Consider the following 18,396-nt stretch of genomic DNA (forward strand, 5'->3'; position numbering starts at 1 on the left):
GTCAGCTAATTGCCTCCTCTTTGGCTCTGAATATCCCTAACGTGATGAGGGTGCTCACTACCAATTCCCCCTCAAAGTTTATTTTCAGCTTTTTTGCACCAATAAGGTGGTTCTGATAATTGTTTGTATACACTCAGACCATCCCCTTGAGATCAGCCCAAGTAACTTAGACAAAAAGGCAACTGGCTGCCTCTGTCCAACCCAGGATCCAGGCAAAATCCCCAGTCCCTTTTGTCACAGCTTAAGATGTAGAGGGAAAGGTTTTCCAAATGTAAGTCAAGTCAACTCTGGGGATGTAATGAGAGTACAATTCCCTGTTAATTACAGACCAAGGTGGAAGATTAACTTCTTGAATTCCAGTACTTCAGAATACTAAAGTACTTGGTCAGAGCTTAGGGCTGATAAAATGACCCCCTTTTTAAACCTTCTCATTAAGTCAAATTCTTAATCTAATTAGCATCTAGATTACTTTTCTAAGAACAGAGCTGACAAAATTTTACTTATCCTATTCAAATTGACCAAATTTACCACTCTAAGAACATTTACAAACTTAACATTATGATAAATAACAACATGTATTTAAAACTTGAAAGAAACCTCATTATCAAACTAATGGGGAGACGGATCTTGAAACTGTCGTCCTTGAGTTTTGGGGTGAACTCAAACTCTCCTCTGACAGTGGACCCAGCCTTTGGGCCAGTTAAGTGGTTTTATTAAGATTAGCCCAGGAGCAGGCCTAGTAGCTGGAACTTAAGTGGTCTCATTCCATTTGGAAATCTAGGCCTACAGGGCAGTGACAACTTTGATGAAGAGAATCTCATTCAATTGAAATCTTACTAGCAGATTTCCTATAAAATAGACAATTTTAAACTCATAACTTGCAGAGGTCCAAAGAAAAATCATGCCTTGACAAGGAACCTCTCCCCTTGCCATAGCTGCCTACCAGGACTCCCGCCCTCTGGGAAGACATTCTCTTCTCAGTGATAACCCCTTCTTATTTCTCAGCCAGGATTTCTTTGCTAGGACCTCTATTTCCCTACCAGGACTTTGCCACTGAGATCTGTCTTCCTAGCAACGCTGACTCCACAGTGCCAATAAAATTCCTTTTTTTGCCACTAATATTTTGGGTTGGTGAATTCTTTCACGTTGGAGCTGTGTTGAACAAAAGGGGTTCCCACAACTCCCTGCAGGGCCACTAACCACATCAAAACTAAACTGATACTACATGAGGTGACATTCTGGTGAATGTATTTACAAATTATCTTACTAGAAAGGGATTCATCTCTTCTCCTTTGACTTGTTATACAGCTGACATCCAAAAGTTCATAGAGTTACCAATAGGGAAGAAACTGCAACTGATTAAAGAAATCATAAAGCTGTTAACCTTCATATAGCACTGCTCCAAACCAGGCCCTAATGTAAAGAGTATGTTACCTCAGTGTAGGCTAGATCCGGGGGTTGCACCATTCCAGCCCACTAATTTAAGGGAGTTGATCTGCTACTGGTCCTTACATCATATTCCCATCACCTTTACCAAGGTTATACAATCAAAAGGAGAGAAAGAAGGGTTGTATTTCTAATAGAGAGTACTAATTTGGGAATAACAGAAAAATCACAAATTATGGAATTAACAAATTAGCAGACTCACAAAGCTTCCTGGTGCAGCTGGGTAAAGAGTATGTGGTGAGAACAATGTCACTGTCGAGATAAGAATAAGTTCATCGAGGGAGGTGGAGAGAGAGAGGAGGGAAGGGAAAGATAGGGAGGAGGAGGAGGAGGAGGAGGGAGGGAGGAGCATCTGTGGGGAGCAAGGTCAGGGGACTGGAGGAGGGAGGCGACAGGAGGTCCGTCTGTCGAACCAGGTTAAGTGGGGAGGAGAAGTGCGTGGGAGATGGGGCTGGGGACACTTAGCGAAGTCAAGGCAAGGTACAAGAAAGGGGAGGCGAGGATGCCGGGTGTCGGGTTGGGGTCAGGGTCCAACGGTGACAGCTCTCTCAGAACCTGGGGGGTGGGCCTGGGGGTCACACGTGGGAGGGGCAGGATTTGCAGAAGCCAGGTCTTGAGGGACTCACTGTTAGGAGTGAGGGCCACACCTGACGGAACAGAACATCTGACTGACCCCTGTAGATGGGCAGCCAGCAGGGCGGAGAAGCAGGACAGGCCGAGAGGACACTTCCCACACAGGAAGAAGTGGGGGAGAAGCCCCGGCCCTGAGCCGCCTCACCTTGTCCCCTAGCGCTGCCCACACGCCAACCTGCGCTTCTTGTCCCCTCTCCTGGTGATCATGAGACAATTGCTACCTGACCGCAACTTGAGACACTAACACAGTCAGTTGGGGCACGAGGGGGCCTTGCCCAGTCACCTGCCAGGGCAGGGCAAGCTGTGGCAGGACAGGGGAGAGCACGTGGCTGTCACTTCCCTGGAGCCTGGGGGCGGGGCGCTCCTGTAGTAATGATGAGAAAGGAAGGGAGACGGGCAGACTCTGGCACAGGAAGACCCTGGGAAGAGGGACTGGGGCAGGGGAGAAAAGAGGCGGTCACTGAGCTGTCGCCTGCTTCCCCATAGACCTGTTGGATCCCAGTAACCCCCGCCTCCTCCTCTCTGCCGCCACAGCTCCCCACCTTGCGCTGATTTGCTGACCTGCACCCTCCCACCCGGCAGCTGCCCTCCCACCTTCCCCCCACGAAGTGTTGGGAGAAATGGAACACCAGGGACAACCCAGGGGGCGCAGGCCTCGAGGGGCCTGTGCCACAAGGCAGAAGCCACTGGGGACGCTGAGCCAGGCGGCAGCTTCGGGGGCACCTCGGGCGCGTCTCTGTGCCCGGGAGACACGCAGGGGACCGGTGCCAGGTGATCCCCGCTGCCTCCCCCGACTCCCCACTCCCAGCCCCACCGTGGCACCAGGATCCCTCTGGGAGGGGCCAGACCAAGCCCCAGCGCTGGCCAACAAATAACTCCCACCAAAGGGGAGGAGAGGCTGTGGTGGGAATCATTCAGCATGCTGGGGCATGAGCCCGCATTTTGTCCCTTCTCAGACCCGTGGCATCTTCGGGTTGTTAGCTTAAGGGCACAGACCCGCCAGCCCCTTCCCTACTGCCCAGACTTCCTCCTCCTCCTTACAGAGTAATTAGCCCAGGTGACACCTCCCAGTGGCTATGCAAAATGCCTCCCAGCTCCCCTTTAACCATACAAATGTAACATAAAGTAAACACACTAATAAAACTTTCAAAGGTATATTTTGGCAATTCTTTGTACCACACCTACTGAATAGGCCGAATCAGATATTATATTTATGTCTCTGGATAATAGTAAGAGCTAGAATTGATCGCGTACAATTCATTCTGCTGAGTGGACTGAAAAGGAGTTCTGACTACTCTCTTTATAGTTAGATCATGAGAGTACACAGCACAAATATTATGTTTGGATGCATCCATTGAAGAAGATTGTTGGTCCTTGAAGGAACGTTAGAAACTTTTTCTTCAAAGAGTCCATCGCCAATTATGTAATAGTCCTGGTTATCTTTTAATGGAGACCCATGTAAAAATTTGGAGCCATGGCTAATAAATTAGTCCATGAATTAGTCCATCCTCTTCCGGAGGATCCCAACGGACCCTTCTCCTGAAATGTGAACCAATCGAGTTTTTGCCTTGAATCTTGCATCATTCCAATCATCAATGGCGTCATCAAACTGAGGAATGGTAAAGGGAATTCAAGTTTGGATTGGAGCATAGAGAAAGTTTCCTGACATTCCATTTTATAGCCTTGACCAATTTTCTCCCTGTCATCACTTTTCGCTGTGTTGCTCCATTTAGCTTTCCACATGCCCCCCTTCTTCAGTTCAGCACTTGTTAAGCTGCAAGTGCCCTATGTGGGAGTACCTTCTAAATCTGAGTAGCTTTGCTAGTCAATAAATCTAAGGCCCTTATCTTCTGATTTGTGATGATTTCTACAGCAGCTTGAAGTCTAATCAACTTATGAAGATTGGTAGATTGCCATTCTAGAGCCCAAACTCCCATGTTGGCGAGCTCAAAGGGATGGGATATAAATTTGCATGAACCTTTTGGGGCTGAGTATCCCCCATGCCTATTAGCATCACCAGTGTTGGTCAAGAATAAGTCAATGCTCCTTTTCTTCATGTGTAAATCGTCATTCCAGCGTATTCCCAGATGATGTCCCTCCTCATCAGGAAGGAAGAAGAATTTAGGTCTAACCAGTGCAATGTAAACAACTACCTATCCAATGGGTAGACAGGTGAGTATAAGCCATTAACCCACAAATCCAATAATAAAGGGCCTGTTGATGCTGCTGTTCACATGTAAACGTGGTAGAAGTGTTCCTCCCAATTGGGTGATTCCCTATGTCTTGCAGTCCTAGGGACCCTCCTTCAGTAGTATAAGTTTAATTCTGCAGTACGTACACAGCCATAACTGCTGTTCACTCTTCCAGTCACACACCTCTGTGCAACAGGTCTTGATGCCATATTTTCCCTACTTCAATATTCCTGAAAATACTTTCCTCCCTGTGAGTTGTTCTTCCCACCCCACTCTATAAATGAATATGGGCTATGATTCACCACGTCCTTTTTATTTTGCCCACAACATCTTGCCAAATAAATCGAATCTCCCAACAGTAGAGTGCTCAGTACATCCTCAGAGGTACAGCATGAACTACTGAGAACAATTGTATCCCCCAAACCAGCTCCTTAATTATCAGGACCCAGGTGCTGCCACTCAATTGGACATGAGTCTGACTGCAATCTCTTCTATCTCTACTGTAATTGGTGAGGGCCATGCTTAAATGTGGACCCCAGCAAGCCTGTGAAAAGGTTCAAGGGAACTGCACCTTTAAGGAGTGGCTTGGCTCTCTGCCCCCCACCCCTCTCTCTGCCAGAGCTGTCAATCCCAACCCTTACAGATGTGAATCCCAGCACACCAGGGAAAATAAAGGGGTGTTTTTGGTCATCTTTATCTAACTCTCTGAGCACAGCTGACAAAGTCCAAGAAAGAAAGATCGACATAACCCAGAGAAGTCTGTGATATCTGTCTGCAGGCCATAAAACAAATTTACTGACACAGATGTTGCTTGTGAAACAATGTACGCTTTTATTTAATAACATTACTGTACTTGCAAAACATTTGTATATTCTGTATTGGGAAAAGAATAAAGAAAGATGTTCAGGGATTTTCACTACAACCAGCTCTCCATCTCCTAGTATGATTATCGTCTCTCACATGACATGGTGTATCCTGCTGCCCAAAATGAGAGCCCCAGCAGTTACTGTAGCAGGTGGCTCCCATAACAGCTGTTAGTGGTGTCGTTTGTATTTTTGCACTGTAAATCCCACTACATTTCTTCTCCCCCAACCATTCTCCCTCTCCAGTTTGATTCAGGCAATATATGCCTCTTATTGAGTCTGTCAAATGCCATGTAGATTTCTCAGCCTGGGACAAGAATCCAGTAGCATTATATACCGCTGAACGGTTCCTGGGAATCCAGGCCAGACTCCAAGGTACTGGCACCCAAGGCCATCTCTCAAATTGTCGTGGACCTCCCCAAATCCAGCAATTGCTCACACTCAAACTTTTGGCAAAGGCTTCCATCAGTTGTAGATATTTATTCCCTCTGTTCCCAAAGATTGGAATTGTGGGGTGGTGTTCTTTCATTAAGGAGGTCAGGGATAAATTAGAAAGGCAGGGATGAGGGGTAATGGCACCCACAGGGCCATGGAAACGCTTGATTATGACTAGCATCACCTTCTACAGTGGCACCAGTGCTCTGTCTGTCTGCTTCCAGAACCAAGGATAGTCTGGACCTCTACACAAATAAGCCTAAAGGAAGAAGGATCTTGCAAAGGTCCCTGTGATTCCCAGCAAATTTCCTTCAGGGGAATTCTGGTTCCATTATGGTTCATCTCATCCCACTGCATCCACTTCATCTCCCAATCTATTCCCAAACACCAAGGATCAAACAACCAAGCTACAAGTCTCTGGTACCTTTCCACAGGAGACCAGGCAGGGTTATCATCACGTGTGAGAGACATAACTCAAGAGAAGACGTTACAGGGTCAGAAGAAATGAGGTCACCTCAGTTTCTTCACCTTGTACCTTGGAGTAATCAGTCCAACTGTGTTCAGTAGTTTTTATAGGGCAGTTGCAGCAATGAGGAGAATCCGGGAAGGCCCTCCCCAGCTGGGATGCAGCTTTTCTTTCTACAGGGACTTTATTGGTGCCCAATCCTCTGGCTTGAGGGGATGGACCTCAAAATCAAGAGGTGGAGTCTGAGCCAGGAGTCCTTTCCATCAGAGTTCTGAAAGGGAATATAGTCTCTCAGGCTGCTGTCCTTTTTAATCCATCCTTATCTCCTCTTCCTCCCAGGATAAGATGTTCCATATATATCCTTAAATTTGACATTCCTAGGTCTCTCCTAGGAGCCCTCCTACTCCTAAAAAGGCCTGAAGGCAACCACTTAGTCCACTACACACCTCTCTGTAATCTGCTTGGCTATGGTGTAAACAGCTACCCATTGAAATTCTTTTAAGAAATGTGTGAAATAATGCCTGGGGTCCCCAGTGACCAATTCTGTGTAAAATTCCCATCAGTTCCCTGGTCATTCCTTTGCTTATCATTTTCCCACCCATCTGAGAATACCTTCCCCCCCCACTTTATATCTTTAATGGCTCCAAGTTTCAATAGCTCCTCCATTTCCTTCTGACTGAGGCGATTTCAATCTTGGGATGATCAGGTTGTGGAACTGGGTTTAATAACATGAATTGCTACTATTTCTCGGTAGTAGGAAATTCTCTAGTACAAGCCTAATTCATTTGCCAGGGCAAATCCTTTGTTACACTTTGTAGGACGTGCTAAATGTTTCCAAGGTCTGCACTACCCCATATGCATTTTGGAATCTGTACAGAGTTCCTTCTGTTCCACTTAACCACTTCAAGGTCTCATTTAGGGCATAATGTTCACAGGTAAGTGTCAACCAGGATCCAGGTCTGGCCAGGAACCTGGACTGGCTTGGAGCTCAATCTGTCTCATTTCTCATTGCATAGCCATCCCTCCTTTTTCCCTGGACCTTTCTCGAGGAGCCATCTATGAAAAAAATGCTCTCATTTCAAAAAGAGTATCATTCAAGTCTGACCCAACTTTGGTTTGGAGGTCTATCACATGTAGACGATGGTGTTGAGTTTCCCTCTGATCTGACTCCCTTTTCTGAAGGATGGTGGCCAGAGTCATACAATTCTTGGTACTTAGAAAACTAAGTCATCTTTTTCTAATAATGATGATTCATATTTTAGATTTTTCGAATCAGTCAGCTAATTGCCTCCTCTTTGGCTCTGAATATCCCTAATGTTATAGGGATGCTCACTACCAATTCCCCCTCAAAGTTTATTTTCAGCAACACTGCCAATAAGGTGGTTCTGATGGTGTTTGTAGCTCAGGCCATGCCCGTGAGATCAGCCCAAGTAACTTAGACAAAAAGGCAGCTGGCTGCCTCTGTCCAACCCAGGATCCAGGCAAAATCCCCAAGGCAGTCCCTTTATCTAGCTTAAGACATAGAGGGAAAGGTTTTCCAAATGTAAGTCAAGAAAACTCTGGGGATGTAATGAGAGTACAATTCCCTATTAATTACAGACCAAGGTGGAAGATTAAGTTCTTAAATTCCAGTGCTTCAGAAACTAAAGTACTTGTTCAGGGCTTAGGGCTGATAAAATGACCCCTTCTCATTAAGTCAAATTCTTAATCTAATTAGCATCTAGATTACTTAGAACAGAGCTGACCAAAATTTGACTTATCCTGTCCAAATTGACCAAATTTACCACTCTAAGAACATTTACAAACTTAACATTATGATAAACAATGCCATGTATTTAAAACTTGAAAGAAACCTCATTATCAAACTAATGGGGAGACGGATCCTGAAACTGTCCTCCTTGACTTTTGGGGTGAACTCAAACTCTCCTCTGACAGTGACCCAGCCTTTGGGCCAGTTAAGTGGTTTTATTAAGATTAGCCCGGGACCACTCCTTACTTTGCTCAAACTGAAGTGGTCTCATTCAGCTGGAGATCTGGACCTGATATAGAAATATGGAGTAGCTGCACCCTCTATTGAGCTGAAAATTAGTCCAGGACCACTCCTAGTAGCTGGAACTTAAGTGGTCTCATTCCATTGGAAATCTAGGCCTGGGGGCAGTGACAGCATTGAAGGAATCTCATTCAATTGAAATCTTACTCTCAGATTTACTACAAAATAGACAATTTTAAACTCATAACTTGCAGAGGTCCAAAGAAAAATCATGCCTTGTCGAGGAACCTCTCTCCTTGGCATAGCTGCCTGCCAGGACTCCCGCCCTCTGGGAAGACATTCTCTTCTCAGTGATAACCCCTTTTTATTTCTCAGCCAGGATTTCTTTGCTAGGACCTCTATTTCCCTACCAGGACTTTGCCACTGAGAAACTCTGTCTTCCTAGCAACCCTGACTTCACAGTGCCAATAAAATTCCTTTTTTTGCCACTAATATTTTGGGTTCGTGAATTCTTTCACGTTGGAGCTGTGTTGACCAAAAGGGGTTCCCACAACTCCCTGCAGGGCCACTAACCACATCAAAACTAAACTGATACTACCTGAGGTGACATTCTGGTGAATGTATTTACAAATTATCTTACCTAGAAAGGGATTCATCTCTTCTCCATTGACTTGTTATACCGCTGACATCCAAAAGTTCATAGAGTTATCAAATGGGAAGCAACTGCAACTAATTAAAGAAATCATAAAGCTGTTAACATTCATATAGCACTTGCTCAAAACCAGGCCCTGTGTAAAGTACTTTACCTCAGTGTAAGGCTAGATCCGGGGGTTGCACCATTCCAACCCCGCTAATTCAGGGATTGATCTGCTACTGGTCCTTCCCATCATATTCCCATCACCTTTACCAAGGACATCCACAATCCAAAAGGACAGAAGAAGGGTTGTATTTCTAATAGAGGAAATTGTCCCACTAATTTAGGGACTAACACAGAAAATCCCCCAAGTGGGGTAACAAGTGGCAGACTCACAAGCTTCCTGGTGCCTTTAGTCTAAGAGTAATAATAGTAGACAATGTCACTGTAAATAAGACCAGAATAGGGATTAAATGGGAGAAAGGAAAGTGGAGAGGAAGGGAAAGATGGGAAGGAGGGAGGGAGGAGGGAGGGGGAGGGAGCTCTGTGGGGACAGAGGTCCAGGAGTCAGTATCGGAGGAGAGGAGGCGACTCTTGAGGTTAAAGGTTGTTGTCCCAGAGCCGGAGTTAGGCTCAGAGGAGAGGTGCTCCCTATTGGGAGGTCAAGGCTGGGGACATGCAGCCTGGCGACAGTCAAGGAAAAACTGGTACAGGAAGGGGAGGGAGAGGATGCCGGGTGTCGGGTTGGGGTCAGGGTCCCGACGGTGACCAGCTCTCAGCACCTGGGGGTGGGCCTGGGCGGTCATGGGGGTGGCCTGGGCACTAAGTGGGGGAGGGCAGCCTGGGGGAGGGAGGCAGGCAGCAGGGGAATCACGCGTAAGTGAGGCCGCACCCTGACAGACAGACAGTGGAGGGACACAGATGGGTATCCCGGCAGGGGCAGGCTTAAAGCACAGGAGGATGGGACACTTCCACGGAAGAGTAGGGGAGAAGGCCCGGTCCTGAGCCACCTCTGCTGTCCCCCTAGCGCTGCCCGCCAACACAAGCGCTTCTTGTCCCCTCTCCCGCCGTCGATGCAGGACAATGGCTGGCATCACCGACCCCACCGTGACACTGGCCACAGAGTGGTTGGGGTACTGGGAGCGGCTACGCTCAGTCACGTGCCAGGGCAGGGGCAAGCTCTGGCTGGACCCAAGGAGAGCGTGGCTGTCACTTCCTGGGGCTGGGGGCGGGGAGGGCTCCTGTGGAAGTGGCACGACAGAAAAGGGAAAGGAGAAAGGAGCAGACTCTGGCACAGGAGACCCTGGGGAAGAGGGACTGGGGGGCAGGAGGGAGAAGGAGGCAGTCACTTCAGAGAGCTGTCGCTGTACAGGCCAACCTGTTGGATCAGTAACCCACCCTCTCTCTCTGCCACAGCTCCACACTTTGCGCTGATTTGTGACCTGCGCCACTCCCCACCCCAGCAGCTGCCCTCTCACGCTTCTCCCACACACGGGAGAGTTGGGGACAGGGCCGCAGGGACAGCCCGGGGCTGGGGCCTCGAGGGGCCTGTGCCACAAAGGCAGAAGCCACTGGGGACACTGAGCCAGGCGGCCGCCTCAGAGGGCACCTCAGGGCGGCTGCGTCTGTGCGCGAGAACACCCCAAGGACCAGTGCCGGGTGTTCGCCTTGCTTCCCCCCCACACACCCATCCAGCCCCCATCTTTGCGCATGTTTTGTCCCTTCTCCAGACCCGGGGCATCTCCGAGCTGTTAAGCAAGGGGCACGAACCCATGTGTGGCCCCTTCCTGCCACTTGAACTTCCTCCTCTGCCACAGGGGAAATTAGTCCCCGAAGTGACACCTCCCAGTGCCTATGCAAGCTCTGCCTCCCGGCTCTAACCCCAGCATACAAATGTAACATAAAAGTAAACACACTAATAAAACTTTCCAAAGTATATTTTAGTCTGAAGGAACAAGGACAGAAAGGATAAAAGTATCTCAAACTTTTGCTGCATTTGTTGCATAAAGGGAGAAAAAAAGTATGTCTTTTGACAGAATTCTCTTCTTCATAACTCTTGGTCACCATTAAATGGGAGCAGGGAAGATGTCTCAGAAGTCTGTAGAGTACAGCAGATCAGAGTCTAGGCCCAAGTTTCAGGAAGTCACATGAACCTCAGGAAGTAGATAGCATTGTGGATCATTATTGTGATTGCCCTTTTCACTTCATCCAGTGAATTTAAAATCAACAGAAGGGAACAGGGGATGTACACCACCTCTTTTCTGGGATATAATCCATTCCCTGCTTCTGCCCTGTGCCACACACCATGCTGGATTGTCCAGTTGATGTGCTTGCACTGCTTCGAGCATTCTGTTCCACACACCATTCATCTTGGGGAAGCCTGAGACACAGGGAATCAATGAGACCCCCTGGCCCAAACTCCCCCGCAATCGGGCCAGTGAGTCACGGGACTGAGGCCACCTCCCTGAGTCGGCTTTCTTGATTAGTACTGAGGGACTTCTCCAGTGCTACAGGGCTTTGTTGCCATGTGGTTCTAACCCCAGAAAACCTGCTGTTCCCCATTACCTGTATCTTCCTATGCTCCAGCATAGCAGGCATCCGAACGTTTGAAGCGAATTCTAAGGATGCTGAATGCAATATGCAACACACAGCATCCTTCAGTCTTCTCAGGTGGCAGGACACCCGCCTCTGCTTCCTTTGCTGGCCAGTAGTTCTTTCCTCCTGTGATCCTCACTTACCTTAAACCGCCATTCAGTCCATTGTCATGTTTGGTCATTTCCCCCTCCTCAGGGTGTCTTGTATCCATTGGTTGTTTACTCACAAAACCTCATCCTTTCTCACCTGGGTATTTCTATAGCCTCCCCATTGTATTTCCCATATCAGATTTTTCCTCTCTGACGGCATTATTCACTCAGCAGCCAAAAGGATGTTGCAAATCCCTTCATCAATTAATCCTTCCATAAATGCCTGTGGCTTCCCAATGCAACTAGCCTGTCATACAGACCCCTCTGTTTGTCCCTGAGAACTCTTTCAAACATTTTTTTTTCTTAAAGAAGCAAATTTTTACCTTTATTAACTTTGATAACTTTATTAACTATTGGATAATGATATCATTTATCAATCAACATTTATTGACCATCTGAATATACCAGGCAAAGTGCTCAGCCCTGGAGTTCCAAAAAAGTTTCCTCCCATGAGGAGCTTCAGTTCTATGGGGCAGACAACAAATCAAGGCATACAGACTTCATCCAGAATAAACAGGAAGAATTAACCAAGTGAAGGCTCTAGAATTTAGAGGGATTAGGAAGGACTTCTCATAAAAGCCGAGATTTTAGTTGCCAGGTAATCAGATGAGGAAAAAAAGAGCATTCCAAGCAGGGGGGCCAGCCAGAGAAAATGTGAGAGGCTGAGAGATGGAGTGTCCTGTATGTGGGATAACCAGGGTACCAATGTCACTGTTTGAATGCCTGAGGTGCAAGAAACCTGGAGAGACAGGAGGGGGCCATGTCCTTTCAGGAGCTCTCTTCAGCAAGATTTCCCTGCTTCCTTTTCCTCACACATGATACTTTGTTACCCCTCTATATGAGCTATCTCCCATGACTCCTACAAAGTAGGCACCTAATGAATTATCTCTAACCAATTAATTGATCCTCAAGTACACAGCACACTCTTTCACTGACATGTGGTTTCTGTAGTTCCTGAAATATTTAGACTGGAGGTCAATAAATCTTTTCAATTAAGTCCAGTATCTCCCCCGTACCTTGCAGATTAAACAGAAGCTCCAATCATTGACTTTTAAATCCCTTGACATTTTAGGTATATCCTATCAGGGGGCCTCAAACTACAGCCCGCTGGCCAGATGCGACAGCTGAGGATGTTTATCCCCCTCTCCCAGGGCTATGAAGTTTCTTCATTTAAAGGCCCAGAAAACAAAGTTTTGTTTTTACTGTAGTCCGGCCCTCCAACAGTCTGAGGGACAGTGAACTGGCCCCTATTTAAAAACTTTGAGGACCCCTGTACTTTATTAGTTTTATTATACACTGTTCTCTTTTCATGCTTTGTACTGTAATTATTTATTTTTTTGTTTCACCTGACTTTAAATTTCCACAAATTCTCCATGACTGGCACGATTTGCCAGGCACATAGGTCCTGATCAGTACATGTTTAATGAATTGAATTTAATTGAAAGGAGGGGCCTAATAAAAGCTTGTTCACTGATTACTTGTCTTTGAGGAACGTTCCATTTTTTTTTCAGTGACATCTGGCGTTCAAACAGGATACTGCAATGTACTTTGTAATTTAGAACAAGGAAAAATACTTGAAAGATTCTCATTTAAGGATATGCCATAATATCATTATTTCACAGTTACTTGAAGACTGTTATCTTATGTCCATTTCCTAGATGAATTCCAGAGTCTAATTTGATTTACTTTAACCCGAAATGAATTTCAGAGTCTAATTTGATTTACTTTAACCCGTGGCACAGTTTCCCGCAGGTTAAGGGGAAAAGAAGAGCAATAAATGAAATCCTGAATCTGTAAAAAGAAGTGGGTGATGAATTCCTTCAATGTACATAGGAACGAGGCCAAGTCATCAGTATCGCAATGAACCGAGCAGCAAAGATCACCTGATACCAGACAAGAACTCATAATTGTAGAGACACCACTGATTTACTTTCACCCTTATTTGCACTTTATTCAATAAAATATTGATACTCACAAGAGCAACATTCAGAGAAAATAAATCCCAAAACAAGCTAATAGTTTTGAAGGTAATTTAGGAAACTAACATCAAATCTAAGAGAGAATTGACCCTTATCAAATGAGGCATGAAAAAAAACTATTGGCTTTGCTGAGCAAAATTAGTAAATTTAAAAGAAAGCCTTGTGAGTTTACAAAATCCGACAGTAAGTATGAGTGCATCAGTAGTCATCGTTCTAAGTAGCCTTTCTCTTTGTTTCTCTGTCTCTCTCTGTTTCTCTGTCTCTGTCTCTGTCTCTCTCCTTTTCTTTGTCTTTCTCTTTCTGTCTAGTTGTCTCTGTCTGTTTCTGTCTTTTTCTCTGTCTCTCTGACATCAATCTCATATGACATATATCTGTTGCTGCAGTTCCCTCTCTGCAGTCATTTCAGGATCCTTGTTCTAGGGCTGAAAGAGGCTGCTGTGGTCAGTTACTTTCCCTCCCCTACTTTTACAGAAGAGGAAATTGCAAAGCTCAGATGTCCGGTGACTTTTCTGAGAGGGTACAGCTCAGAAGTGTCTGCGCACATTCAAATCTGGGTTTTCCTGACTTAAAGTTCAGTTTTGTACACATTACCTCCTGCTTCCTTTGGTTTCCTCATATTACTAAGCTTGTCTCATCTCTCTAGAAGTTGAGGCTGAAGGTGTAAGGAAAGGAGTGAATTTTTTATTGTAAAGAGAAAATAATGCTTCCTAAAGGGAACAGCTTTTCTACTGAGGACTCAGGAGATCCTCATTGACCTGAATTGATGTCTTTGTTTTCCTGTCTACTTATTATGTATATGACACGTTTGAAAGGATTTACACACAGCTTACTTTTATGAGTTAATAAGAGTTACAAAAATTATCATTTAGTACCAAAGATGATGTAAATCTCTATAGACATCCTATCATGGAAACAAGAGACTGCAATAATGCTTCTGCAGTTGAAGGCGTCTAGGCTGATATGGTCACTCAACCACCCTGTGCGTCTCTGGAAACCTTCTGTCATCACGGTCTGAGGGGAATGCCTCATCTCCTTCTCACCCAGCTCCACATGGCTGAAGATTACCACCCCTCTCTCTGCCAGAGCTGTCAATCCCAACCCTTACAGATGTGAATCCCAGCACACCAGGAAAAATAAAGGCGTGTTTTTGGTCATCTTTATCTAATTCTCTGAGCACAGTTGAAAAAGTCCAAGAAAGATCAATGTAACCCAGAGAAGTCTGTGATATAACAAATTTACTGACACAGATGTTGCTTGTGATACAATGTGCGCTTTTATTTAATAACTTTGCTGTACTTACAAAACTTTTATATATTCTATACTGGGAATGGAATAGAGAAAGGTGTTCAGGGATTTTCACTACAACCACCTCTCCAATGCCATGTAGATTTCTCAGCCTCAGACCAGAGTCCAGTAGCATTATGTACCTCAGAACGGTTCCTGGGAATCCAGGCCGGACTCCAAGATACTGGCACCCAAGGCCATTTAAAACAGATGGTGAATCGAAGTGTCAGGTGTTCTTTCATTAAAGGAGGTCAGGGATAAATCAGAAAGGCAGGGATGAGGGTAATGGCCACCCTGAGGGCCATGGAAATGCTTGATTATCGCAAAGCACCCACCCTTCTACAGTGGCACCTGGTCTCTGTCTATATAACTTCCAGAACCAAAGATAGTCATAGAGCTCTACACAAATAAGCCTAAAGGAAGAAGGATCTGGGAAAGGTCCCTGAGATTCCCAGCAAATTTCCTTCAGGGGAATTCTGGTTCCATTATGGTTCATGTGATCCCACCGCATCCACCTGATCTCCCAATCTACTCCCAAACACCAAGGGTCAAACAACCAAGCTACGAGTCTCTGGTACCTTTCCACAGGAGACCAGTCAGGGTCATCATCACATGTGAGAGACATAACTCAAGAGAAGACGTTACAGGGTCAGAAGAAATGAGGTCACCTCAGTTTCTTCACCTTGTACCTTGGAGTAATCAGTCCAACTGTGTTCAGTAGTTTTTATAGGGCAGTTGCAGCAATGAGGAGAATCCGGGACGGCCCTCCCCAGCTGGGATGCAGCTTTTCTCTCTTCGGGGACTTTATTGGTGCCCAATCCTCTGGCTTGAGGGGATGGACCTCAAAATCAAGAGGTGGAGTCTGAGCCAGGAGTCCTTTCCATCAGAGTTCTGAAAGGGAATATAGTCTCTCAGGCTGCTGTCCTTTGCCTGAAATGTCCTTATCTCCTCTTCCCTCCCCGGATAAGGCCTCCATATAACACTTCAAAGGGTGACATTCCTAGGTCTCTCCTAGGAGCCCTCCTACTCCTAAAAAGGCCTGAAGGCAACCACTTAGTCCACTACCCATCTGTCTGTAATCTGCTTGGCTATGGTGTAAAAGGCTATCCATTCAAATTCTTTTAAGAAATGTGTGAAATAATGCCTGGGGTCCCCAGTGACCAATTCTGTGTAAAATTCCCATCAGTTCCCTGGTCATTCCTTTGCTTATCATTTCCCCACCCATCTGAGAATATCCCCCCCCCACTTTATATCTTTAATGGCTCCAAGTTTCAATAGCTCCTCCATTTCCTTCTGACTGAAGACAGGTACAGTCTTGGGATGATCAAGTTGTGGAACTGGAACTAACATAACATGGATTACTGCTATTTTTTCCAGCAGTAGGAAATTCTCTAGTACAAGCCTAATTCATTTGCCAGGAGCCAAATCCTTCCCATTACACTTTATAAGACCCCATTCCTTCTAAATCTTTCCAAAGGTCTGCACTACCCCATATGCATTTTTGGAATCTGTACAGAGAGTTCCCTCTGTTCCACTTAACCACTTCAAGGTCTCATTTAGGGCATAATGTTCACAGGTAAGTGTCAACCAGGATCAGGTCTACTGCAGGGACCTGGACTCCAACCCAGACCAATCTGTCTCATTTCTCATTGCATAGCCATCCCTCCTTTTTCCCTGGACCTTTCTCGAGGAGCCATCTATGAAAAAATGCTCTCATTTCAAAAAGAGTATCATTCAAGTCTGACCCAACTTTGGTTTGGAGGGCTATCACATGGAGACAATGGTGTTGAGTTTCCCTCTGATCTGACTCCCTTTTCTGAAGGATGGTGGCCAGAGTCATACAATTCTTGGTACTTAGAAAACTAAGTCATCTTTTTCTAATAATGATGATTCATATTTTAGATTTCTCGAATCAGTCAGCCAATGACCTCCTCTTTGGCTCTGAATATGCCTAACGTGATGCAGGTCACTCACTACCAATTCCCCCTCAAAGTTAATTTTCAGCTTTTTTGCACCAATAAGGTGGTTCTGATAATTGTTTGTATACACTCAGACCATCCCCTTGAGATCAGCCCAAGTAACTTAGACAAAAAGGCAACTGGCTGCCTCTGTCCAACCCAGGATCCAGGCAAAATCCCCAAGGCAGTGCCTTTATCTAGCTTAAGATGTAGAGGGAAAGGTTTTCCAAATGTAAGTCAAGCCAACTCTGGGGATGTAATGAGAGTACAATTCCCTGTTAATTACAGACCAAGGTGGAAGATTAACTTCTTGAATTCCAGTACTTCAGAATACTAAAGTACTTGGTCAGAGCTTAGGGCTGATAAAATGACCCCCTTTTTAAACCTTCTCATTAAGTCAAATTCTTAATCTAATTAGCATCTAGATTACTTTTCTAAGAACAGAGCTGACAAAATTTTACTTATCCTGTTCAAATTGACCAAATTTACCACTCTAAGAACATTTACAAACTTAACATTATGATAAACAATGCCATGTATTTAAAACTTGAAAGAAACCTCATTATCAAACTAATGGGGAGGCGGATCCTGAAACTGTCCTCCTTGACTTTTGGGGTGAACTCAAACTCTCCTCTGACAGTGACCCAGCCTTTGGGCCAGTTAAGTGGTTTTATTAAGATTAGCCCAGGAGCAAGCCTAGTAGCTGGAACTTAAGTGGTCTCATTCCATTGGAAATCTAGGCCTGGGGGCAGTGACAACATTGAAGGAATCTCATTCAATTGAAATCTTACTAGCAGATTTCCTATAAAATAGACAATTTTAAACTCATAACTTGCAGAGGTCCAAAGAAAAATCATGCCTTGACAAGGAACCTCTCCCCTTGCCATAGCTGCCTACCAGGACTCCCGCCCTCTGGGAAGACATTCTCTTCTCAGTGATAACCCCTTTTTATTTCTCAGCCAGGATTTCTTTGCTAGGACCTCTATTTCCCTACCAGGACTTTGCCACTGAGAAACTCTGTCTTCCTAGCAACGGTGACTCCACAGTGCCAATAAAATTCCTTTTTTTGCCACTAATATTTTGGGTTGGTGAATTCTTTCACGTTGGAGCTGTGTTGAACAAAAGGGGTTCCCACAACTCCCTGCAGGGCCACTAACCACATCAAAACTAAACTGATACTACCTGAGGTGACATTCTGGTGAATGTATTTACAAATTATCTTACTAGAAAGGGATTCATCTCTTCTCCTTTGACTTGTTATACAGCTGACATCCAAAAGTTCATAGAGTTATCAATAGGGAAGAAACTGCAACTGATTAAAGAAATCATAAAGCTGTTAACCTTCATATAGCACTTGCTCCAAACCAGGCCCTGTGTAAAGTATGTTACCTCAGTGTAAGGCTAGATCCGGGGGTTGCACCATTCCAACCCCACTAATTCAGGGATTGATCTGCTACTGGTCCTTCCCATCATATTCCCATCACCTTTACCAAGGACATCCACAATCCAAAAGGAGAGAAGAAGGGTTGTATTTCTAATAGAGAGTACTAATTTGGGAATAACAGAAAAATCACAAATTATGGAATTAACAAATTAGCAGACTCACAAAGCTTCCTGGTGCAGCTGGGTAAAGAGTATGTGGTGAGAACAATGTCACTGTCGAGATAAGAATAAGTTCATCGAGGGAGGTGGAGAGAAGAGGAGGAAGGGAAAGATGGGGAGGAGGAGGAGGAGGAGGAGGGGAGGAGCATCTGTGGGGAGCAGGGTCAGGG

At 45.4% G+C, this 18,396-nt stretch overlaps 1 long non-coding RNA gene across 1 annotated transcript in view; it reads right to left on the reverse strand.

Annotated features, from left to right (window-relative positions):
- Positions 1–5,815: 5,815 nt before the first annotated feature.
- The window catches only part of LOC116420265, a 13,037-nt gene continuing 456 nt past the window's right edge, over positions 5,816–18,396 (reverse strand). Inside the window, exons 2-3 of the long non-coding RNA XR_004230566.1 lie at positions 8,666–8,754; positions 5,816–6,306 (exon numbers count right to left, since the gene is read on the reverse strand). This is a non-coding gene — a long non-coding RNA (uncharacterized LOC116420265). The remainder of the gene's footprint in view (positions 6,307–8,665; positions 8,755–18,396) is intronic.

This window comes from Sarcophilus harrisii, chromosome X (assembly GCF_902635505.1).
Source record: "Sarcophilus harrisii chromosome X, mSarHar1.11, whole genome shotgun sequence".
Taxonomy (NCBI): Eukaryota; Metazoa; Chordata; class Mammalia; order Dasyuromorphia; family Dasyuridae; genus Sarcophilus; species Sarcophilus harrisii.